Source organism: Aethalodelphis obliquidens, unplaced genomic scaffold (assembly GCF_003676395.1).
Source record: "Aethalodelphis obliquidens isolate GAN/ISIS:26980383/991018 unplaced genomic scaffold, ASM367639v1 scaffold6, whole genome shotgun sequence".
Taxonomy (NCBI): Eukaryota; Metazoa; Chordata; class Mammalia; order Artiodactyla; family Delphinidae; genus Aethalodelphis; species Aethalodelphis obliquidens.
In genome coordinates this window covers 53,966,240-53,990,961 of record NW_020837950.1, presented here as the reverse complement: position 1 = coordinate 53,990,961, position 24,722 = coordinate 53,966,240, and the positions used below count along the sequence as shown (strand labels likewise).

General features: G+C 41.3%; 1 protein-coding gene and 1 long non-coding RNA gene across 2 annotated transcripts in view; one reads left to right on the top strand and one right to left on the bottom strand.

Moving 5' to 3' along the window:
* LOC113619054 (uncharacterized) overlaps positions 1-24,722 on the top strand; it is a 164,753-nt gene that overhangs the window by 39,023 nt on the left and 101,008 nt on the right. Inside the window, exon 9 of the long non-coding RNA XR_003432261.1 lies at positions 11,068-11,223. This is a non-coding gene — a long non-coding RNA (uncharacterized LOC113619054). The remainder of the gene's footprint in view (positions 1-11,067; positions 11,224-24,722) is intronic.
* SYNPO2 (synaptopodin 2) overlaps positions 1-24,722 on the bottom strand; it is a 169,341-nt gene that overhangs the window by 79,058 nt on the left and 65,561 nt on the right. The window lies entirely within an intron of this gene.

The following is a 24,722-nucleotide window of genomic DNA, read 5'->3' as shown; positions in this document are numbered from 1 at the left end:
AAACAGTATTCTTTTTTTATTGAAGTTTAGTTGATTTATAATGTGTTAATTTCTGCTGTACAGCAAAATGATTCAGTTATACAAATATATACACATTCTTTTTTTTTTTTTTTTTTTTGCGGTACGCGGGCCTCTCGCTGCTGTGGCCTCTCGCGTTGCGGAGCACAGGCTCCAGACGCGCAGGCTCAGAGGCCATGGCTCACCGGCCTAGCCGCTTCGCGCCATGTGGGATCTTCCCGGACCGGGGCACGAACCCGTGTCCCCTGCATCGGCAGGCGGACTCCCAACCACTGCGCCACCAGGGAAGCCCTAAACAGTATTCTTAGTAGCTAGTATATCCATGGAGCACAGAATGTTAAAGAAACAAGATAGTACATAAATGTAAAATTTCCCTTCCTTCCACCCTTGTCCCTCAGCCATTTGTTCTGGAAGCCACTAATGCTACCTATTTCTTTTGTATGGAGAGGACTGTTTGGGAAAATAGCTTATGGCCCAATACTGGTTGGATAGTAATGGAGAAGAGAAAGGTTAATGACAGAGACACCAGTTTCACATTGCAAAAGTCCAGGTGATGAAATGAAGGCTTGAAGTAGAGTACAGTTACTGTAAATATAAAGGAGACTCTAAAAGGATATTTCATCATCCTTTACTCCCAATGTCCAATCAGTTTACAAATGGCACAGTAGGAGTCGAAGATGACTGAAATTTTGTCTTGAGACTTCAGGAATGGTAGGGAGGGGAAGTTATTTGTGACAGGGAGATGAGGAGGCTGTGTGGGAAAGATGAGGTCTATTTTGGAAATTTTTGTTTGAGAAATGACAAATATCCCATTAGAAGGTGAACTATTGATACATAGCTTGGAAGAGAAATATATACTGGGAAGTCAAGGGCAAAGAGGTGGTAGTTAAAGCTGTGGGATTGGATGAGCTCGATAGAGGAAGATTAAGGGGCTACTGAGTACTGAAAAATTCCCACATTTAAGGGGGCTGTAGAAGAAGTGGGGTCAACAGAGACTGAGGAGAAATGGTCAGAGAGTGAGGACATGTGTTATTGAATCTAGGGGGAGAAAGAATTTCAAAGGGGGAGGGGTGGGAGGATTTCTGGTCAATACCAAGCCGTGGTAATAGGGATGTGATGCAGTAAGGAGAAACGGCTGAAAAGAAATCAGTGGACCACCTGGTGATGAGCAGGTTACTGATGAGCTTTAAAGGGTAACTGCTGAAGAGTGGTGAGGGCAGACTCATATTAAGGGAGCGAGTGAAGGAACACAAAGGTACGGAGGCCCTGGGGACACCTTCCTCTCAAGAAATCTACTGTGAATGGAGGGAGAGAGGAAAGGACCTGGAAAAGGGAATAAGGCAGATAAAGGACTTTCTCCGCAAGTGTAGCAGAAAAGGTTGAAGAGAAAAGGGTGGAGTTAGGAAGATATTTGATGGAACAAGATCCTGTAAGAGATCGAAGGGGAAAAATTGAAACGAAGGGAGGAAAACCAAGGAGTTCATGCACGCCATGTCACCTTGGCCCTCTCAGAAAAGTAGCTGAGCTTGCCTCCATGCTTGAGAGAGACTGAGTTTGCTTTTGGAGGTTTGCTTCCCCACCATCACAACCTCTAAAGAGCTGTGCTGAAAGTAAGTTTGGTCTCTTTGAATAATCTGGGAAATGTGTTCAAGCACTATCATGTTCTTTCTGTAGCCCATAAAGAAAAGCAGAGGCAGGAACGTAGAATTCCTTCCAGATGACTTTCTGGGAGACAGCCATTGGTCTCCGTTATTTAGGTAACTTATGCAGTGATATTTGGAGAGAGAACTTAAACATCACTATCACACTAGGCTGATCAATTGCAATTTTCTTATTAACATCCTGTGAAAACTACCAAAAGGTATGTACAGTTTACTGGGGAGGGGTGGGAGATGAGTGGAGTCAGTGTACCTCCCTGTGATTTGGGTCAATGTAGACTTTTCCCTAGAATTCATTACCGGTGATTCTCCAAGGACAGAGTGCAATGCCTTCTTCCTTCTCCTCCCTTTCCTCCTAAGCCTCCTCCCTTTATCTTCACTTGCCCATCCTGGATTTACTCCCAAAATATGGAAGAAATGCAGAGAGGCAGCATTTCTGCTTAGGTTAAAAGAGGTTATAATAGGGACATGTTAGTTGTGAAGTACTATGTGTCCCCCAAGAGGAGCATAAGGACCTGCAAACATATCTGATTTTTTTCCCAGGTTAATATATTTTACTTTAGCTATTTTTGTTTTTAGCTTTTTTCTTTTTTTTTTTTTTGATAGCACTCCAGTTTTAAATCTCACCTCCTATGGTTTATATTGTGCCTGCCTCAAGCGATTATGTTATATAAGAAAATTATGTAAGTACATTTAAAGTTAGGCATCTATTCGTTCATCCTTAAATTTGAGATGACTCCCAGGGAGTGTTTTCTCATTGTTCACGGTTTATTTCCTGAATTCCAGTAGCAGTAGTGTGTATGTGAAACCCACACTGCCTATTCCCTCCTTAAGGCTGCATATTAGCTGGTCAAAACACACTCTCTTAAGGCTATGCTGCCCTCAAATGGTCTAGGTTGGGAATGACCAACTATTTTTTTCTGGATGGAAACCAGGTTTCCAATCAGACCTGTCTGACTGAAGCGTTAACTCCTGACCAGGAGAAAAACAACAACAACAACAACAACAAAAATTATTATGTGCCAAGTCTAAGGAGCATGAGGGAAAAGGAAGATTTTATTTCCCAATATTCCCTCAAAAGGTATAGAGTAAAAAGTACAATAGCAATAGTCACAGGCTTGTTTTTGTTAATTACAGAGTAACTGGCTGCACGTGGCCACAGGGATGCAGCTGCGGGATAAGAGTTGAACTGGCTCCCTTAGGCCTTTGGGGCCAATCTTCAGCTTCTGTAGGGCACTCCCCTCATCAGAACTCATGACATCATGTTCCACTACTAAGGACATACAGTCCTTTGGAAAGAATGCGTTCAGGGAAAATATTCATCTCTTCCCCATGTGGCCAAGACTCAAAAAGGAGGCCAGCAATTATGGTGATTACATTAATCACAAAGATGGCTTGTGGAGGAGGGTACCAATGTGGAGGGCCTATAATGGTAGCTCTGTTGGGACTCTGCTCTAATTGGCCACCACCAAGGCCTGCTGATGCCTATGCTTAGCTTCCCAGCTTGTTGATGGGGAAAAGAGGAGACTACCCTCAAGGGGATGAGCAGACTCAGGGTGTGCTTGGTGTTCTGGGCTGGGCTTATGAGGCAGGTCGGTTATGAAGCTGTTGGCTACTTAGCTAGAGAGCCCATCCTGGAACAGGTGGGCCAACTAAAAATGCAGGCAGTGCTGTCCCTTGTGTTTTGCCACATTGTTTCTGATATTTTGGGTGATTTCGGTTAATCGTGAAAATCCTTCAATAATGAAAGATTTTCGGCTAGGAAAACACTAGTTCTCGTCCACTGCTTTTGGGCTGGGCACAGAGATGAATTGGGCTAGTCCAATGAGTAGAAATGAGCCCTTGATTTAGCAGTTTTCTGGTGCTGTGGGAAAGCCCGGGAAAGAACACTGTGCTTAGTAACTTGGGATCTAGAATCAGCTCTGCCATACACTGGTTATATGACCATGAGAGAGTCACTTAACCGAAATTTCTGGGCTCAGTTTCCTCATCTGCAGACTGTGACATTTAGCTCAGATTAGTGGTTTATAGACTGCTCTGTGGGGAGGCTGTGCTTCACAGGCTACTGCCAGGACACAGAGTCCTTTCTTCCTTCCCTTTTTAAGCATAGCAAGCCCACTTTGATCCATTTTATAGATCTAAATTTGAAAACCACTGGATCAGATGGTCTATACACCTTTCCTTTCCAGCTACATTATACTGTGATTGGGACAGGTACTCTGAATGGTGATGGTGACACTGGTGGAGTTCTTTTTCTTCTTTTTAATCTTAAATGAAATCACATATGGCTCTAAGTCCAAACACTTTCCTATAAAATGAGTCCCATCTGATTCTGGGATGATGGCTTGTGTGTGTGCTGGAAGAGGGGTGAAGAAGGAAGGAGTGTGAATCACTGCAGTCCCACAGCTCCTGGGGGACATAGGCCAGGGAAGAAACTAGGTAGAACTCACTAACCAAACACCAGATAGTTTTAGGAGTGTGGGTATGTGCGTAAGTGTGGTTATACTCTATCAGGAAAACCAGCCAGAAAATGGAAGATCATGGTCTGGAAAAAATACGAGGGAGCATAGGCAGAATAACAACTTTTTAAGGAAGAAGATATATTAGTATATATATTATATATAAGATATAACAACTTTTTTCTCAGGAAGGTATAAGTCCTGAATGGGCCCACAAAGGAAAAATACACTAAAAAGAGTTGAAAGGGCTTCCCTGGTGGTGCTGTGGTTGGGAGTCCGCCTGCCGATGCAGGGGACACGGGTTCGTGCCCCGGTCCGGGAAGATCCCACATGCAGCAGGGCGGCTGGGCCCGTGAGCCACGGCACTGGGCCTGCGCGTCCGGAGCCTGTGCTCCGCGGCGGGAGAGGCCACAGCAGTGAGAGGCCCACGTACCACAAAAAAAAAAAAGAGTTGAAAATTTTCCAGAAAACAGAGAAAAAGATTTTAATACACTGTACATATGTATCATTGCTAGTAGGAGCCATCATTAATAAAATTAATATTATTTGTTTTCATCCAGGAAGATTTCCCTTTAAGTTCATTTAAACACAGGATATAATATAAAATGTGTACAACTTTATTTCTCAACCACCAAGAGTTTTTTTCCCTCTGTAGTGTTTAAGTTGAGATCATACAAGTGTGGATGAGTGATAATATGGGATACAGATTAAGTATCGGACCAAGGGACTCAGAATTATGAAATAGCCACTGTTCTGGTTCAAGTATGCTGAGTGAATGCAGAAAAAATTTATTTTCCACGTGGTGTTTTCATATCGCCATCTGTAATCATATTTACTGAGAGATTATACTTTATGAAATTGTTCAAACTGCAGTTCATAGTTACATGAATTTCTGAGCTCCGATTTGTATGCCCCCCAATAGATTTCTCTATTAGTGTATTCCATTATTGTGCTGAAAATATAATATAGTTAGAGAATATTCATCTGGTGAACAAATATTTACTGAGTGTAAACAACTACAAAATAAGGCAGTAAATAGTGACTACTAGACACATAGCCTAGTAATATGTGCTTATGATATAGGGTTAAGGGTGGGACTTTAGGTAATTTGTTCAGGAAAGGGTTTATGGAGTAAACTTTTGGTACAGGCCTTGAAGTGTAAATAAAATTTAGGTAGAGGTGGGAAGAGAGAACATGGCAGGTGGGTATGGCAGGAACAAAGCTATGCCAGTGAGAAAGCACAGCCAACATTCAAGGGACAGCTAGGCAGGCAGAGGGTGTGTATTGCAGGGGGTGGAAGGGGGAAGGGATGAGGCGGAATAGAAGACAAGTCTGGGCAGGACGTTAGATTTATATTGTAGAGGCCTTTGTATTTGCGCTGAGGGCAGGAGCAGGGTTATACGGCTGCAAGCACAGAAGCAACGTACAGAATGATTTAAAAGGAAAAGTGACCAATCCAAAATTGCCTCTGGAAGACTATCAAGGTAGTCCAGGTGTAAAATGATGAAGGTTTGAGCTAGAGTGATGGCACTGGAAATGGTGTGTGAATGTGTGTGGGGCGGGGAGTATTAGTGAAAAACTGGAATTCAATCCAAGGCCACTGCACAGGGTAAAACAATAAGTTGGACAAAATAGAAAAGGTTAGAGTCCTACACATAAAAACGTTATAGCCGCTTTTCAACGGATGGGCTAAATGTGTGTGTGTGTGTGTGTGTGTGTGTGATGTCAGGAGTAATTCATGTGTTATATTTGTACCCATAATTAGCCAGAAAGTCCTGGTGTCATTTTCCATAGTAAAAGAACATTCTTTAAAAATGAAAGCGAAAAAACTAATCTGGAAGCAGGGAGATGTGGTTGGGTACTGATAATCATTACTTTGTAAAGGAGGTTGAGTATTTTTCCATTTCAGCAAGTCATTAGAACAAGTGGAAAATCCATTGGAAGACAGATATACAGTCTGTAAACAGAAGAAGGTAATGTAAATTACCCTGATTATTCATAAGCCAACTGGTGACAAGGATGATGTGTAGCCAAAATTTCCCTGCAAATGGTTTGTAGTGCTTTTCTTGTTTAAAAAAAAAAATGAGTAGTAGACCCAATTCTTTTGTATTTTACTTCCCTTTTTCTCATGCTAGGGAAAATGTCATAGTTTATGTCAGATGTAACTAGGCAATTGAAGAAAATGACTATCTAGAATTACAAAAATTAAAATGGTAACAAGTTGTAGTCATTGAATCAATTCAACAACTGCAGGTTGAATGCTCATTATGAAGGCAACTTTGGGCTAAATTTTGGGAGAACCAAGAGAAAGAACAAATTCGGCTCATTCATAGAGAGGCTTGACATTAGCTGAGCAAATCTGGCTAAAGAACAAGAGGAAACTAAAAAACAATAAATTATATTGTGGGCCATTGGTGTTATCAAGGAATTCATCCAGAGAATTTAGAAAATTCCCAATCCTCAAATTCCATAATAGCATATAACTCCCCCATAAAATATTCATGTAGCAACAACTTGATATCATCTAAAGTATGTTGGACTACAATGGAGGCTGATTTTCTGGATTCACTCACTTGGCGAGTGACCCACTACCTCAAGCCAGCTTTGCAGAACTCTTGAATGGAAGTTATGCCTTTGCAAGATTGCAAATGTCAATGCTACAAACCTTAGGGATTACTTGAAAGAAGTCAAAACTGGGACTGTAGTACGGTTAAGTACGGTTAAGTATAGTAAGATGCCTGTTCAAAAGGGGCTAAAAGAACAGAGAAATCCCTAGGACAGTATTGGCTTCTCAGAAGATGTGGGGTTGTGTTGATAATGAGACATGTTCAGGATTGGTAGAGATGGGGGGAGGGGGGAAGAGGAGAGGGGAAGGAAGGCATCCCAGCATCCGGCCTTGCCTGATTTCTTGCCTCTGGAATCTTCTCTGCCATCTGTGGAATGGCTACACCCCACCCATGGGCTTAGCACCACCTCAACCAGTAGAGTCAGTCCTTGTCTTGGGCAGGGGTGATTTCAGAAGCTCTGACAGAGGACAGCGAGCCTATTATTAAACAATAGATACCATAGAAGGCACTTTATTTAATCATCATACCAAATCTGTAAAATATTTATCATTTTCCCCACTTTTATATATAAAGAAATCAAGCCTCACAAAAGTTAAGGAACTTGAGCACGATGGCAGGAGAATGAATTTCAAATCCAAAGTTTTTTACTATGGTAGATTCCGCCTCAGGCTCTGGAACACATATTCTTAGCCCTGGGTTTTGGGGGGCAGTGGACTCTGTTACTGATGCTGATCAGCTTTGATTGTGTGACCCCATTTTGACAAGTTTCTGCCTTGTTCTAGAGAACCATCCTGTAACTATATTCCTGCTTGTCTTACTCTTTGTGACTTATCCTGCCCGATAAATTACATGAAAACCAACTCTTCTACAATGGGAGGCTTTTCTTGCCCCTGTCATACCTCCTCTTCCCAGGATGGAAATCCCATTTCACCTGAATGCGGGGACTTTACTACCACCAGGTGCTGCCTGTATACCTAGGTTTCTCAGAATGGCTATCTTGGATCCTTTGTCTCTGTCATCCATATACTAGTCCATTTCCACTCTTGAAGTTTGGCTCTTTCTGAAAGGAACTGCTTGCCCAGACTACCCCCAATTTTATGTTCCCATATATTTCCCAAACTCTATTCTACTTGTTACACTTGTCTAGATAGATTTGGGAATCTACCTCCCAAATTATTTATCATTCCTTGTGCAGGTCTTTGTCCAGCTCCTTTAGCCCTGTAGCTGGGCTATGTGTGACTCATAATGTAAGTATGGCAGAACAGTGGTGGGAAAAAGCATAGTGTGTTCTTAAGAGGTGCAGAGCTTGACCTAACAAGGGTGGGAGGGTATGTGTGACAGGTCGTTGAAAGTAAAGGTGGATTAGTGAGGTGGAACCACATTAAAAACAATTTTAGGGCTTCCCTGGCGGCGCAGTGGTTGAGGGTCCACCTGCCGATGCAGGGGACTCGGGTTCGTGCCCCGGTCCGGGAAGATCCCACACGCCGTGGAGGGGAAGATCCCACACGCCGCGGAGCGGCTGGGCCCGTGAGCCATGGCCGCTGAGCCTGCGCGTCCAGAGCCTGTGCTCCGCGTCGAGAGAGGCCACATAGGTGAGAGGCCCGCGTACCGCAAAAACAAAAACAAAAACAATTTTAAATCCAGGATGAGACACTTGGATATAACCCAGTAGTGATGAGAAATTATTACTAGAGCAGGATGGATTGGAGAAGAAAAGAGTGAAGATAGAGAAACTGAGAAACCATTAAACTTGTGCAAACATGAAGGGATGAGAGCCTGAATTGGAGTTTATTATAACCCATAGGAAGGAGATAAGAGACACAACGTGAAGCAAAAACTATAGACTCAGTGAAAGACTGGATTTATAGAGAGGCAGAAATCAATAATGACTGCAAATTCGTAATTATGGTGGCATCATTGGTAGAAGCAAATAAATCTAGGAAGGGGAATCAATATATTGGGGAAAGGAGCCTAAAACCCCAGCTCTCTTTCCAAGATGTTTCAGTAATAACACTGATTATATTTGAGTACGTTGTTAGCAAGTATTCAAGCAGAGGAATGTGTTGAAATCAGGTGAATTGTTGAAGTGAGACTAGAAGGCAAATGAGAGGATCAGGGCTAAACATATCAGTTTGGGATAGATGTGGGAGTAGAAGTCATAAATATGGATGAGGGAACTGTAAGGGAATTCAAGCCTAATCTGGCAAGAGGTCCGTTGTTTTAACACAATCTTCTGGGGCTGGGCCAGTGGCCAAGGACGGGCAAGGGAGTTATGGATGGACTGAATATTCAGAACGAGAGAATCTGTTATACAACGTGGCTCTAAAAAAGTCCACCTCTGTGCCTAAATATGGCATCTCTAGTGCATGAGAAACCTGATGATAGAGCGCCTTTGTGAGCATCTCCCATCTCATCCCACTGAGCAAAGCTGCACACAGGCTGCTGCTACAATTCCCTTTGGGTGCTAAAATGTATTCTCCCACTGAAGATATTGCAAAATGCCTCTTTTCTAGATCAAATGTAATAATTATCTGAGTTTAACTCTCAGCTGTGTTTAACTCTCATTCTCAAATTTCCTTTCCACAATGTAGATCAGGTGACCAAGATAAGCAAGTTGTTGATTTTATAGCTAAGACAATGTCCTCAGCTGTAAAATGGGAGCCTTAATACCTGATTTCTCTTTCTGTGAAGAAAGAGGAACCTGAAAATAGGTCAATACAGAACTTATATTTTGTCTGAGTGATGGCAGATTGCTTATTTTGGTGTGATTCTTTTAGCTTGTATGTTCAGAGACTAGTGATGGGTGTAATCAATATAACTTTTATGTAACTTCAGGACCAAACTAGGCTTCTTTTAGTTCTGATCCTAATTAAAATTAAAAATTTTGTTTAAAAAAATAAAAGAAAAGAAGGAAGGAAAAATGTGGATATTTACCATGGGTTCTTTTGTGAGGAGGGAATTTTTTGGATACAGACTGCATTTGCCCAGTAATATTCTGAGTTCAGCAAATAACTCAGCACACATGCATTAAGTTTCCAATGAAAAACATGAAGCTTAAAAAGTAAGTGGAAAGTACTTGGCAGGACACATACTTACATTTGATGAAGGGAAATTTGTTGGTGGTTGGCCAAACCTGACAGGCATAGGGATTAACCCATCCTCACTCATCACAGTAACAGAAATTGCCAGTTGTCACTGGCACCAAGCTGTGGCTTTTCCAAAGAAGTCGGCACCACCCGGGAAGGAAGCTGACCTGTTTGAGTGTAGTGTGTACGTTTGCACGAACAGTGCACAGGTATGCCTGACAAGTGAATGAATCATTAAAGACATGAAACTTCTCTAATATATAAGCTACTTTCTAAAACGCAGAAAAAAGTCTGATAGTTGATGTACTATAATTCTCTTCTTTCAGATATGAGTCTGAATATAGGTCTCTCTTCTCATCGTGATAACATTTTTTAGCACAGTAAAAAAATGAGACCTTTCGGATGATTTACCCATAGTCACACAGCTAATGAATGGCAGAACAGAAATTCAAACCCATGACGATTTCATTCAAAAGTTCAAATATTTTCCACTGCATTTGCTGCCTGCAGAAAAGTGGTGTGGATGGGAAGACAAAGCAGGAGGCTGGCAGGGATAGCCAGCCTACAAAATATATATTTCTAATTCTACGATATCTAATTCATTTCTAACATTGGAAGGAAAGGCACTAAAATTAATAAGCACTTGCCCTGTGATGAAAAATAAACTCAACCTCAGAGAGATTGTAGTGGCTTCTCCAAGGTCACAGAGCTAGTATATGAGAGAGCCAGGATCCAAACCCAGAGATAATGGGACTTAAAATGTTAGGCAATGGGCGAAACATTTTCAACTATGATACCTCTTTAAACCTGACAACAATCCGAGGAGAAGAATGCTACAGTGATGGAAAGGAATTGGAATCAAACACAAGAGACAGATTTGCTAGGCTTCGTTATGGGTTACTTCAGGCAAATTAGCTCCTGCATTTTGGGAGGAGGGGAGGGAAGAAAAAATATATTAAAAATGTTTTACTTTCCCAAGTGGGAAAAATGAGGAGATCAGATTCTGCTTGTAGGCTCAAATCTCTTTATGTATGGTAAATATTATTCTGTCTTCTTTTATGTTCTGATGAGGGTCTCAATCAGAAGTTAAGATAGTTCTTACATCAGAATTTCTGCAGAGATTAAATAGAGTTCTACAGGAAAGCCTGCAGTTGTGTTCAGGACAACCTAAACCTAAACAACCTATGACGGTCGCTGGGACTGCCCTGTGAGGTCTACCCCTGTAGAAAACTTTGGTGTTGGGGAGAATTTTATTTCCCTTTTCATTCTTTTTCAAAAGAGGGAAATTCCATTCCCCTCACAGATGGGACAATATAACACTTCTGGATGTCTCCTGTCACTTTTCTCCTGGGAAGACGAGCTAATGTGATTGGTGAAGAGCCTGAAAGCCACCGAGCCATGATTTTTCCAAGGACTCTGGTCATTGAATTGAAAAGTAAGTGACAGCCAATCTTTTCTCTTACTGGTTTGGATGGGCTGTGCTCATGGGCAGTGGGTTCACCTGTGCTTCAAGATCCAGGAAGTAAGCAAACTTTCCCCAGGTAGGGTCAGCTAGGCTTCTGATCTTCTTGCCAGCTTTCTTGTCTGTGAACGGGTGAGTCAGGAGGCCCATCACCAGAGGCCAATTAACTTTAATTTAATAAATCTTAATTCCCTACAGGAAATGCTATTTTAGCCTAACTTAATAAATGTTAGTTCCCTAAAAGGAAGTGCTATTTTAGTCTCAGGTCCAAGTCACATTGTCCTGTCCACCTTTATTGTGAGTAAAACTGATTATTTAAAGTTAAAACCTAAAAGGAAGGTGGACTGTGTGAGGGCTACTCTAAGGCTAGAACTCTTGAGATAGGCATTTCGGTCCTCTGCTGTCTTGAAAACACTGGCATAACATAACCGTCAGCTGGATCTGGCTCCATGTTCTTAAGAGTCATAGGTTTGTTTTGCATTTTTCTTTGTTTTCTGCTTAAAAGGCACATAATAAATACCTGTTGATTGATTAGAGTAAGTTACTAAACAGGAGCTGGTGTTTAAATTAATCATACTTGAGCCAAAACAGCTGGTCTAAGGCACTGAACCAATCTCAGAAATCAAATATATCTACCTTCCCACCAGAAAATAACATGTTGTATTTTAAGATGAAGGGAGAGGAGGAAGAGGAAAAGGTGCTGAAGGGACCTCTTACTGGCACCAGAAGTGCTCAGTCTGAAAGCCACTCCAGCTTTCTGCCACCTCTGAGGGTGTCATGCTAATAGCCGGCAAGTCCGAAGAGGCAAAGGGTCATCAAGGGTCAGAACAAATGAAAAGATTCCATGTACTGTGGAATTTATGTTGATGTTCCTCTGAGGAAAGCAGAAGTAACTTTTGATTGACTGCTTCATTCATTCATTTATTGCAAGGAGGTATAGAGCACCTATAACTCTTCTAGGTAGAACAGTTTTCTTTGCACTTGCAAATGCTTCCAAGATGAAGGGAACCTGTAGAAAGCCCGATGTGGTCATAGATCAAACCATGTTCTCCAGGCCAACTTTACCAATAATAAAGCTGATTTTTCTTTTTCTTTTTTTGGCTCCATCTGTCTAACTCTGGTCTGTTTCTTAATTGGTTCCGAAATTAAAAGGGAGAGAAGGGGATGATTCATTATTGCCCCCTAAAATTTCACAATGTTTATTTGTATAAAAAAAATTAAATTTTACGGAACTTGTTCTTAAAATATTCCTTAGTTTAGACTGGTTTGCATCAACCAAATTTTTGGTAAGTGCCAATGGACAGTAGTTAGATGTTACACTTCCTGCCATGTTCCTGTGATGCAGCTAGCTGAAGAACCATGTTGGCTGTAGGATGGAGGAAACTGAAAGAAGTTGCCCAAATAGAAGGCCACTCTGCTTCCACATTGGAAGATGGAGGTGGCCAGTGGAGACAGGCTGGGCTTGGCTAAGATTCTTAAGAAGTTTAGGGTTTTCATTCAGAGCTCATATATATGGAAAGGCAGCAAAGGCCCCCCACTGCACATCTTACAGTATGATCTCCTCAACTTAATCCTGGAACCCCTTTGAAGCAAATATAACTACATGCCTACCTTAACCATAACAAAATGGAAAGCTTTATCAAAGCATTTAACACTGAGCAATAACTTCCCGAGTATTCCTTATAAGGCATTTGAGGATTCAAGCAAAGCCCCTTGAGTATTCCTTGTGTTTTCAAAACACACTCTTGGTAACCAAATAAACTAACTTGCTAAATAGGTTTATTGACTCCTAGCCAGTTAAATGTCAGAATCATTTACCAAAGTCACTCACCTTGGTTCTGGAATGTTGGATCCATAGCTCTCTGTTTTGGCAGTAATTGGATATAGCATGGTCGGTTTTCTATTACAACTCCTCTCAACTTATAACAGCAAAATAAGGTTATCTGCATTTGGAAGTATACTTATCTTTTTATTATTTACAAACACATTTGTGATTGGTGAGTTAGGGTAGATGCACGCATGCATCTTGTCCAAGGGAGGTATCAAGTTATTAAAAAGTATACAGTGGAGAAAAAAAAAGCTGCAAAACCTATTCCTGTTTTTCTTAGTGAGTATTAAGGAATACTACAGGACAGAATTAGTCACTAGTGCCCCGGATCCTGAAATAATCAATAAATAATCAAATGAAATAATCAAACTACTAGAACTCTAGATTGGCACAAACGGAAGCACAATCTGTGGAAGTTTCTCAGTAATACATCTGTTTATCTACATTTTGCTCTCACTAAATCGTTGAGCACCTTAGGTTAGAAATTCAGTTTACTCATCCAAGAGTCTGTGCCTGGTACATGGTAGGCATTTGACATATAATTGTTAAGTGAATAAAAGCAGTTGATAATTTATAACTCAGGAGTAAAATAGATTTCAGGTAGAAGCTTCTGCTAGGTGAGTAATGAATACAATTTACAGGTACCTCTCCAGGAAGCCTCACGAATGTCAGTTATTATCCTTTGCTATCATTATTAAATAGAAGTCCTAAAGAATGAACAGAAATGGCACCTAATATTGTTAATTAAAAGTAGACAAAGAGGGCTTCCCTGGTGGCGCAGTGGTTGGGAGTCCGCCTGCTGATGCGGGGGACACGGGTTCGTGCCCCGGTCTGGGAGGGTCCTGCGTGCCACAGCGCGGCTGGGCCTGCGCGTCCGGAGCGTGTGCTCCGCAGCAGGAGAGGCCACGGCAGTGAGAGGCCCGCCTACCGCAAAAAAAAAAAAAAAAGTAGACAAAAATATAATTGAAACTATAAAAGCACTCAATCTTTTTCTTATGGTAAGCACCCAATATTAAATGGAAACAATAGAACATTCCCACAAAGCAATTCTATTAAGTTTCACTCTACTTTTTAAGAAGGAAGGTTTTCATCTAAGGTTTTCATCAGTTTTGTTTCCATTTCTACTAATTTTTCATGTTTTAAAAGATAACTGATTTTTTTTTTAAAAAAAACACCCTGTAATCAACTTCTAAATAAACAGGTACTTCCACATATTAGTGATCTTGTAGAAAGAACACCCAGAACTTAATAAAACCCCAGAAGACTTTAGAAAAATCTGAAGCACAAGAACGTAGTGCTTATTTGGTTTCAGGCCATGGGCTACTTCATTGTTGGGATTTTCTAAGTCAGATAGTGTTACATTTGGAATATGCCAGCAAGCATTAAAAATAATGACCGTAAAAGAAAATCTGGCCTTCCCCAGTCAGATGTAAGACTGGACTTTCCAAAGCCAGTGTTCTGCTTAGGGCAGCAGAGGGCAGTAAACGCACTGTTAATTGATCACATAAACCTTTTATTACAATCTGGAGAGAGATGTATTTCCATACAACTGCATTTTCCATTTTAAACACTACACGTGTAAGTGGTTTGAAAGACAATACATTTTTTTTTGGTCTCAGATGCATTTTTGGAGCCATACAGAATGTTTACAAAGTACAATGAGATATCTATATAGTAATTCAAGGACTTACAGTTCATCTTAATATAACAGAAAAATGAAGACAATACTACATTGGGACCTTGGTCTAAAATTTACCTGTGTAGTGTTAGGAGATACTAAATGTGGTAACCTATCAGAGACAGAGTGCTGTGTTTATATTAGCAATGAATTTAAGAGGTGCAAGGGCCCTTGAGGTCAACTAATTAGCCAAGCCCCTCTTTTTAACTGACCTGGAAAGTTTACTGGATTCTCTCAACTGGATAGAAGCTAAGCTATAATCAGAACAGCAGTCTCCTCATTCCTCTCATTCTACAGTTGTTTTTTTTTTAATTCATTTATTTATTTATTTTTGGCTGAGTTGGGTCTTGTTTGTTTGCTTGTTTGTTTGTTGGCTCCCTGACCAGGGATCGAACCCACACCCCCTGCATTGGAAGTGCAGAGTCTTAACCACTGGACCGCCAGGGAAGTACTATGCATTGGGTCTTCGTTGCTGCGTGTGGGCTTTCTCTAGTTGCGGCGAGCGGGGGGCTACTCTTTGTTGCGGTGTGCGTGCTTCTCATTGTGGTGGCTTCTCTTGTTCCGGAGCATGGGCTCTAGGCACGCGGGCTTCAGTAGTTGTGGCGCACGGGCTTAGCTGCTCCACAGCAGGTGGGATCTTCCCAGACCAGGGATCGAACCCATGTCCCCTGCATTGGCAGGCAGATTCTTAACCACTGTGCCACTAGGGAAGCCCGTACAGTTTTTTATTTTGCCACAAAGGTCTAGGAATCTAACTTGGAAATGCAGTAGTGTTCAAAATCACTCGATCTTGTCTCTGCAAAAGTTTCTTTTCAAGAGGTGGGGAGAAAATAAACCCAGTAATGTCACATATTTGAAGCTTTAAATTTTTCTCTACCTATGGCAAATCAATATATATATTTCGCGATCTTCAAAAGTAGTACCCTGTCACTCCCTAACCTCAACCCCAAGACTAGGTAGAAGACATTGCTCTTTCAACCTCAGCAAACTCACATAAATCTGGTCCCCTTTCCTTCTTGGCATCCTCCAGCACTGTATCATGATTAGAGATGTTACTAAATGAGACCAGAATTGGCTATCGATGCTTTCTTAGTTGTGACCTTCCAAAGCCTGGGCTTCAATCTGGAACATCTGTCGTTCATTTTCCCTACTAATTTAGGAATGTCAGCATCAGGGGAAACGGTTAAATGACCAATAGTAAAATGACCTCTGGGAGAGAAGACATCTCAGCGAAGCCAGGACACTGCTGTAACAGTCACACTGAGACATTGCATTTCTGGACTTTGTTGATCTATCTGGAACAGGAGGTCTGACTAGCATTAGTAAGTTCAAGGGCCGCCAATGACTTTCTTCTGACCCCCGCAGCAATTTCTTCCTTCTTTAAAGAACACATGCTGCAATGAACATTGTGGTACATGACTCTTTTTGAATTATGGTTTCTCAGGGTATATGCCCAGTAGTGGGATTGCTGGGTCATATGGTAGTTCTATTTGTAGCTTTTTAAGGAACCTCCATACTGTTCTCCACAGTGGCTGTATCAATTTACATTCCCACCAACAGTGCAAGAGGGTTCCCTTTTCTCCACACCCTCTCCAGCATTTACTGTTTGTAGATTTTTTGATGGTGGCCATTCTGACTGGTGTGAGATGATATCTCATTGTAGTTTTGATTTGCATTTCTCTAATATTAATGATGTTGAGCATTCTTTCATGTGTTTGTTGGCAATCTGTATATCTTCTTTGGAGAAATGTCTATTTAGGTCTTCTGCCCATTTTTGGATTGGGTTATTTGTTTTTTTTGATATTGAGCTGCATGAGCTGCTTGTAAATTTTGGAGATTAATCTTTGTCAGTTCCTTCATTTGCAAATATTTTCTCCAATTCTGAGTGTTGTCTTCTCATCTTGTTTATGGTTTCCTTTACTGTGCAAAATCTTTTACGTTTCATTGGGTCCCATTTGTTTATTTTTGTTTTTATTTCCATTTCCCTAGGATGTGGGTCAAAAAGAACCTTGCTGTGATTTATGTCATAGAGTGTTTTGCCTATAGTTTCCTCTGAGAGTTTGATAGTGTCTGGCCTTACATTTAGGTCTTTAATGCATTTTGAGTTTATTTTTGTGTATGGTGTTAGGGAGTGTTCTAATTTCATTCTTTAGCCAGGACATAGAAGCAACCTAAGTGTCCATCCACAGATGAATGGATAAAGAAGATGTGGCACATATATACAATGGAATATTACTTAGCCATAAAAAGAAACGAAATTGAGTTATTTGTAATGAGGTGGATGGACCTGGAGTCTGTCATACAGAGTGAAGTCAGAAAGAGAAAAACAAATACCGCATGCTAACACATATATGGAATCTAAAAACAATGGTCATGAAGAGCCTAGGGGCAAGACGGGAATAAAGATGCAGACCTACTAGAGAATGGACTTGAGGACATGGGGAGAGGGAAGGGTAAGCTGGGACAAAGTGAGAGAGTGGCATGGACATATATACACTACCAAATGTAAAATAGATAGCTAGTGGGAAGCAGCTGCATAGCACAGGGAGATTAGCTTGGTGCTTTGTGACCACCTAGAGGGGTGGGAAAGGGAGGGTGGGAGGGAGGGAGACACAAGAGGGAAGAGATATGGGGATATATGTATATGTATAGCTGATTCACTTTGTTATAAAGCAGAAACTAACACACCATTGTAAAGCAATTATACTCCAATAAAGATGTTAAAAAAAAAAAAAAGAACACACGCTAAGCCTTAGAGACCTCTTACTTTCATTTTCACTAGTTGCTTTGTTCTTAGCCAGCTTGCTTTGTTCTAAGTCTGTAGTCTTTCAGCAAGTCAAGGGCTAGGCTGAAATCCCAGAGCAAATTTCTCCAAGACCAAAGAAGGAAATGTTCTACAGTCTTTGGAAACCAATAACCAAGAACATTAGGTTATCTTATTTGGATGTTAATATATTGGATGTTACACATTTTTCACGAAAATTAGACATTTTATGGATTAGCTCTGTATCTTCATTACATCACATTCTCTAACAAAGGTTAAAGGTGCATGGATAGGTCCATGGTTTGTTTTTTGGTTTTTGGTGTTTTTTTTTTGCGGTACGTGTGCCTCTCACTGTTGTGGCCTCTCCTGTTGTGGAGCACAGGCTCCGGACGCGCAGGCTCCGCGGCCATGGCTCATGGGCCCAGCCGCTCCGCGGCATGTGGGATCTTCCCGGACCGGGGCACGAACCCGTGTCCCCTGCATCGGCAGGCGGACTCTCAACCACTGCGCCACCAGGGAAGCCCCAATAGGTCCATGTTTTAAGTAGACACTACATTTTTTGTAAAATATAAGGTTTTTCAAACAAAGTCAAAGGGAATACCACCATAGAGGCTCTGGTGTTATAAATTTTACTTAAGATGCTGTATATCTTATGATTTCTTGAGGAGATGGCTAATATCTAAGGGAATTATCCAGAGCTGTGCCAGAAACATGGGGGAAAAACATGGAACCTCTTTGTATAGAAACTACCAGGTACTATTCTATTTTCATTTTCCCCAGATGGCAAATGGTTATCTAGAAGTGACCATGGATGGGGGTTTCCCATTGTGCTTTTGGTTGGTTGGCCAGAAAAGCCACAGAGCCTCAGGCCAAGGACCAAGTGGAGCTTTGTTTTCTTGTTTGTGTGCTGAAATGTATTACTGCCTGGCAAGGATTAGGTGTGGAAACCTGAAGCCAGGATTTTCAAAATTCTGGCTCTGAGGCAAACCCCAAACAACAAAGGGAAGCTATTTGTTTGGAAAGCCCAGTGTCTGGGAATGTCAGAGCTAAAAGGTCAATTGTAGAGTTATCAGGAAGTTCAATGAATACCTTATTAACATGAGAGAGACAGAGCCAGAGAGAGACAGAGAGAAAGGAGAAAAAGAAGGGAGGGAGGGAAAGAAAAGGGAATAGCAGCATAGAGTGGGAGTTAAAATGGGCTCCAGGTTAAAAACCACTTACTAGTTCAACCACCTAAGCCTCTGTTTTCTGAAACATTAAATGGGAATAATAATACCCACCTAGGTTACAGGGTTATTCTAAGAATTCATTGACTTAATCTCTGTAAATGACTTAGTGCAGTGTCTGGAACCTGTCAAGTGTGCTCAGTAAAAGCTAACCATTGTTACTCTTATTTTAAAGTAACTGGATAAGAAGGAGGGAAAAGATGTACGCATTGTGAGGTACAGTTCCTTAAACACTCCCATGTTATTAGCTAATCATTTAGAGCCTTGTGAGGAAGGACCTACTCTTCAAGTAGTACATCAGTGGATTCAGGTCCTATAAGAATCTCATCAATTTATTCAACCTTTTGAATTTATAGAATCTATACAACCCGGGACAGACTGGGTCACCATTTGTTCAGTTTGCACCCTGCCCAAGAGGAACAGTTTAGGGGATCTTTCATTTTCCAAGTCTTGTACCCCAGATTTGGATTGCATCATCCCAGAAGAAGTGGCATTTTTTTTTTTAGTTTTGCATAAATGTTCCATATGACCTAGCAGCAGCCCTGGGGTCCAATCCCAAATCCCACAGCTTCATGACCAGAACTTACAGTCATACCCTGGCTTCCCTTCTCCATGTGAGACTGCAGAGAAGTTCCTCCCTTGGGATCTGCTGGGTAAGGAGGGAGCTGTGCTCTAGAGGCCCAGCCTCTGGGGAAGAGAAATGAATTCAAGCCTCTGCTAGCTGTTGACTCCACCCAGAAACTGCCAGGGGGAGGGAGACTGCCTTTTCTTCCTCCCTAGAGAGCTCATATCTCAATTCTGGCCAAAAGGTATTGCTTGAGTACTGAGGTGTGGGAGCTAGAGGGAGAGATGATGGAAATAAACCACATTTTCGGTTTCCCTTTTCACTCCAGCAGCCAGAATGGATGGTGGAGAGCTTCACAGCCATTGTCATTGAGTCCCTCTGTCTGAACTGCCATCCTCTGACCCACCTAAGATTAACTGTGCTTGTCCTGTCAGACTTGGGTTTCTGTGATCTGCAATCCCATCCCCTCTCTATTTCTTCTTAGCATCTCAAATGTAATAATTTAATTCATCCTCAGACATGTTTAACTCTCATTCTCTACCCTACTTTCATACATGTCCTCTCTTTCATTTCTCTTTTCATATGATGGGACAAAATACACCACCACGAGGCAAGCTCAGTAATGTGTATCTGCAACGGAGTAAGTTCTCACCCAATGGCTGCACCCGTAATTTCACTTGGCCCTCAGTTTAATTTGCCCTCAGCTTTTGGACATTACAGACAGTTTGCATTCCTCAAGCCCAGGATCATGGCTAGTAGGGTAGTAGGGAGAAAAGTGCCTGTCATTCTCCAAAGATACGACCTGCCAACAAAATGTGGATAAGCCCAAGAAACCATTTCCAAACATGGAAACATGAGTGGATCAGTTTGGGGCAGATGGAAGTTTCTGCCAGTTCTTAATTTTGCCAATCTCCCTAGCTGATTTCTCAACCACTTAACACAGGATGAAAGGGGAAAAAATGACTTCTATTTCCAACACTTAGGCTCTATTAGAAATGATAAAAGTTTTTTCATAATAAGTAAAATAGATAATAGAAAAATTAGGGGCCCGAGGATTATCCTGAAACCCTTTACAATTATGGAAAATTCATAGCAAGGTTAAGGTTTTTTTTTTTTAAGTAAGAACTGAATATTTTCATTACCTTCTCTGTTTGTAGGTACTTTATAGCTAAGTTTATTTTTGCATTGCCAGAAAATTTTTAGCTGTTCACTGATTAATGGAAGGAACATGTACCCCCAACCCAAAGGCATAAAAGTTCCAAAAATGCATTATCAATGCTTCCTTTATAAATTGACTGTCTTCTATCACTCCGTGATTGGGGCTTCAGAAACTTTTTCTTTTGTTTTCCTATTACTTTTCTAATCAGGTTTTCTCTGTTTCCTTTGCTGACTCTTCTTTCTCCTCTATTCCTAACAGTAGGTTCTCTCAGGGCAAATTTTTGGCTTTTCTCTCTGAAAGCAATCCCTCAGTGGGCTTCTCTGCTCTCAGGGATTCAGCCATTGCTTCTACGTGGATTCTTCAAATCTACAACCACATTAACAACTGGTTGCCAGTCATCCACTACATGAAAGCCTGCTCTGTCTTCAAAACAATAGATTCAAAAGTAAAATTACATCTTTTCTACAAACAAGGCCCTAGCTTCTTATTCTGTCAGTGGAGTTAAGACTTAAATGAAGGTAACATCCAAAGAGCCATATACTAGAAATTGACAAGGGATTAGAAATAAGCCTGCCTTCCTGGTGATTCACTGCATCACTTTTGGGACCAAACATTTTATGGGTTACTTAATTATCCTCTATTGCTTTACATTTGTGTGTCAGTGATTTGATGAATATTTATTAAGCACTTACTCTGTGCCAGGTGCTGCTCTAGATGCAGGCAAACAGCAGTGAACATGAAAGACCCTAAAGGACTTTGCAATTTTAGAGGGAAGAAGCCAATGATAAACTCATAAAAATATAAAATAAAGTACCAATAAGAGCAATATAGAGGGTAAAAACAGGCTAATGCGACAGAGCAGGGATAGGATGGGGTGGAGGCTGCTTTAGATGGGTGGTGCCTCTCTGAGGAGGTAGTATTAGAATTTACACCTGGATAACAAAGATACAGAAATGCAAAGATGGGATGCAACATACTAGGAAAAGTATGTTGCAATCCAAAGGGAGAGTATATTCAAAGGCTCTGAGATGTGGACAAGCTTAGCATATTTGAGGAAAAGTAAAAGGAAATGAGGCAGTAAAAGGCAGGTATCAACTCATGTGGACTCTGTAGGGCATGGTTTTTCAACCTTGGCACTATTGACATTTGAGACCAGATAATTCTTTCTTGTTGGACCCTGTTTTGTGTAGTGCAAGGTGTTTAGCAGCATTCCTGGGCTCTACCCACTAGACTCCAGTAGGCTCTCCCCAGTAGTAGCAACCAAAACATGTCTCCAGAAAGTGCCAAATGTCTTTGGCATTGTGAAGGTGAAATAGTCTCCAGTTGAGAACCACTGCTGTAGGCCAAGATAAGAAATTTGGATGTTATCCTAAGTGCAGTGGGAAGCTATTAGAACATCTTAGGCAGAGAGTGATAAGAAATGAGTTGCACTGTAGGACGTTTACACTGGCTTTTGTGGAAAGAGACAAGAGTAGAGGCAGGGAAGAAATCAGAAAGCTACAATATAAGCTTAGGTCAGACACAATGGACTGAAATGGGAGCCAAGAGGATTCATCTGGGAATTAGGTAGAGGGGGTTGAAAGGAAGAAAAGAATCAAGCATGATGCTTAGGTTCTTTGCTGGAGCCATGAAGTAGTTGGACCTAAGCCTTAAGCCTGAGACGGTAGTGCCATTTATTGACAGGGAAGACTAGGAAACAGAGTGGTGGGTGCAGGAGATAGAAATCAAGAATTCTGTTGGCCATACTAAGTTTGAGATGTCTATTAGGTATCCAAGTGCAGATGTGAAGCAGGCAGTTAGATACATGAGTGTGGCACCTAGAGGACAGTCAGGATTGGAGATTTAAATTTATAGATCGAATTTGAAGATGAGAACTAGATGGGATTCCCTAGTGTATTAACTTCCTGTGGATGATATAACGAACTGAGTACACACTGGTGGCTTAACACAACAAAAATGTATTCTTTCACAGTCTGGAGGCCAGAAGTCCAAAATCAAGGTGTCTGTAGGGGCTGTACTCCCTCTGGAGACTCTAGGGGAGAATCCATTCCTCACTTTTTCTAGCTTCCGGTGGCTGTCAGCAATCCTTGACTGCGGCCTTTTGGCCACACCTCTCCAAGCTCTACCTCTTTGGTCACAATGCCTCCTCTTCTGTCTGCCAAATCTCCCCTGTGTTTCTCTTATGAGGACATTTGTCATTGGATTTAGGGCCCACCTGAATAATACAGGATGATCTCTTCATCTCAAATTCCTTAATTTAATTACCTCTGCAAAGATCCCTTTTCCAAAATCAGGTAACCCTCACAAATTCTGGGAATTAGGATGGTGACATATCTCTTTGGGGCCACCACTCAATCCACTACACCTAGGGAGAGAGTACAGATAGAGAAGACAAAAGGCTTGCTCCAAGGCTGGCACTCCAATGACAGCGCCTTGGAGACTCCAACACACAGAAGTTAGTAGAGGATGAAGAGCTAGGAAAGAACAGCCAGACAGTGCAGGGGCCACAGACGACTAGAGCGAGAGCCTGGGGTTCCTGTTTCTTTTCTCTCTCTCATGTTTCTTTGCACCATATTTGTCCCAGAATAATTTTGAAAGATACTCCTTGAATTGAAATGAATGTTTACAGTGATCTTCTTAAAAAGCACATTGTTCAGGCCATTAAACTTCCTTGAGCTTGTTGGAAAAACTCAGAGGTAATCATCCACACGTTTATTGCTTTAGGTGAGCACATGGAAAAAAGAGAAAGAAAAAAAAAAAACGTTTTATTTTGTGCCAAGTTTTTACTATAAAAGTAACCATCACTCTTCTTTTAATTCTTTATTCCCAAGGCACAAAGGACTAACATTTGAAACCTATTTAGCAAATTCTTTGAAACTTGTAGCAAACTTCCAAAGTTAAATTTAGGATTCAAATCTCTGTGATTAGTCAGTGAAGTGAAAGGGACGGAGAGTAATGATTCAAGGAAACTGCTTTCCTCTGATGCCCTGATATGGTAACGGAAAATATATCTTCACTCCGGGGGAAAATATATTCATTGTCTTTTCATAAAAATAATAGATTCAGTGTTACCAGTAACTTTAGAGTCAATACTTCTCAGCTTTACATACTAATGAACAAATATATCCTAAAACCCTTTGAATAGAAATATATCATGCAGGATCAAAATGTCATCTGTCTTACAGTGTAAAAATTGGTAACTTGGAGAAATACATTTTAAATCAGAGTGAAATGAATGTATGGCATCAGAATGCAGGAACACTAGTCCTTCCCCCGCACCCCCAGGTGTGGCTCTCTTACTGGATGGCAAGGTACTCTAGGTCCTACCTCTCAAAAACTCTAGGGGGAGCAATTTGAGGGAAAGTTTCAACTTTTCTTCTAGTCATCTTCCTTCTAGAAGGAAAACGATGACTGAAGCAGTCTGTTTCCTGAGATGATTGAAGACTGCAAGAGGAGGCTTGAAGAATTCTCTATAGTTTCCCTGGGCTCACACAACTGTGGACAAGTTGTAGGGCGGAGCTATTCAGGATCCTCATCCCCTCCACTGGAGATGGATTCAGTACTTGCAGTCTTGTACTTTTGACCTTCTCCTCCATCTCCCACCCTCACTCCTACCTGCCACAGGGTCCTAAGGGGTAAACAAAACTATATAATGCTGAGTTCTGCTTGTCTAGGGCCTTACACCTCCCAATCAAGTACAAAATCTACTAAGTAATGGACCAGTCAATTAACTTGGTGTACGAAGTTGAAGACAAGTGCACTTTATCCTTAAAATCGGAGGATTTAAAGTAATGTGACGTGTCTGCACATCTTTGAGATCACCTCCCACCACCCCCACTACCATACACGCACCACATATATCCAAACCAATATTCTGATCTGAATAAGCATTTGGATGGTAATGTCAACTAATGGAAACATAAACAAACCACATTTTTTTGAGATGCAGAAAGGATGAAAACAATGCCTACTATTCGAGAACACAACAGAGTAAATTGAAAAGTGCCTTGAAAAATAAAAGTTAAAGCAGGAAAAGTGTCAAGGAATTGCTGAAGCTAAGAAGTGATGCACGACTTGCCAAAAGTCGAAAGTTCAACAAGCAGCTCTTTGATGTGACTAGAGAATTAACTCATCTCTGCATTGTGTTCACTACATAAGTGGAGGGGTATTTTGGCAAGAAAAGTGGCAGCAGATTCTTGGCTTTTCCCATCAGGCTCTGACAGGAGTGAGCAGCCCTGGGTTCCAGTGCAGA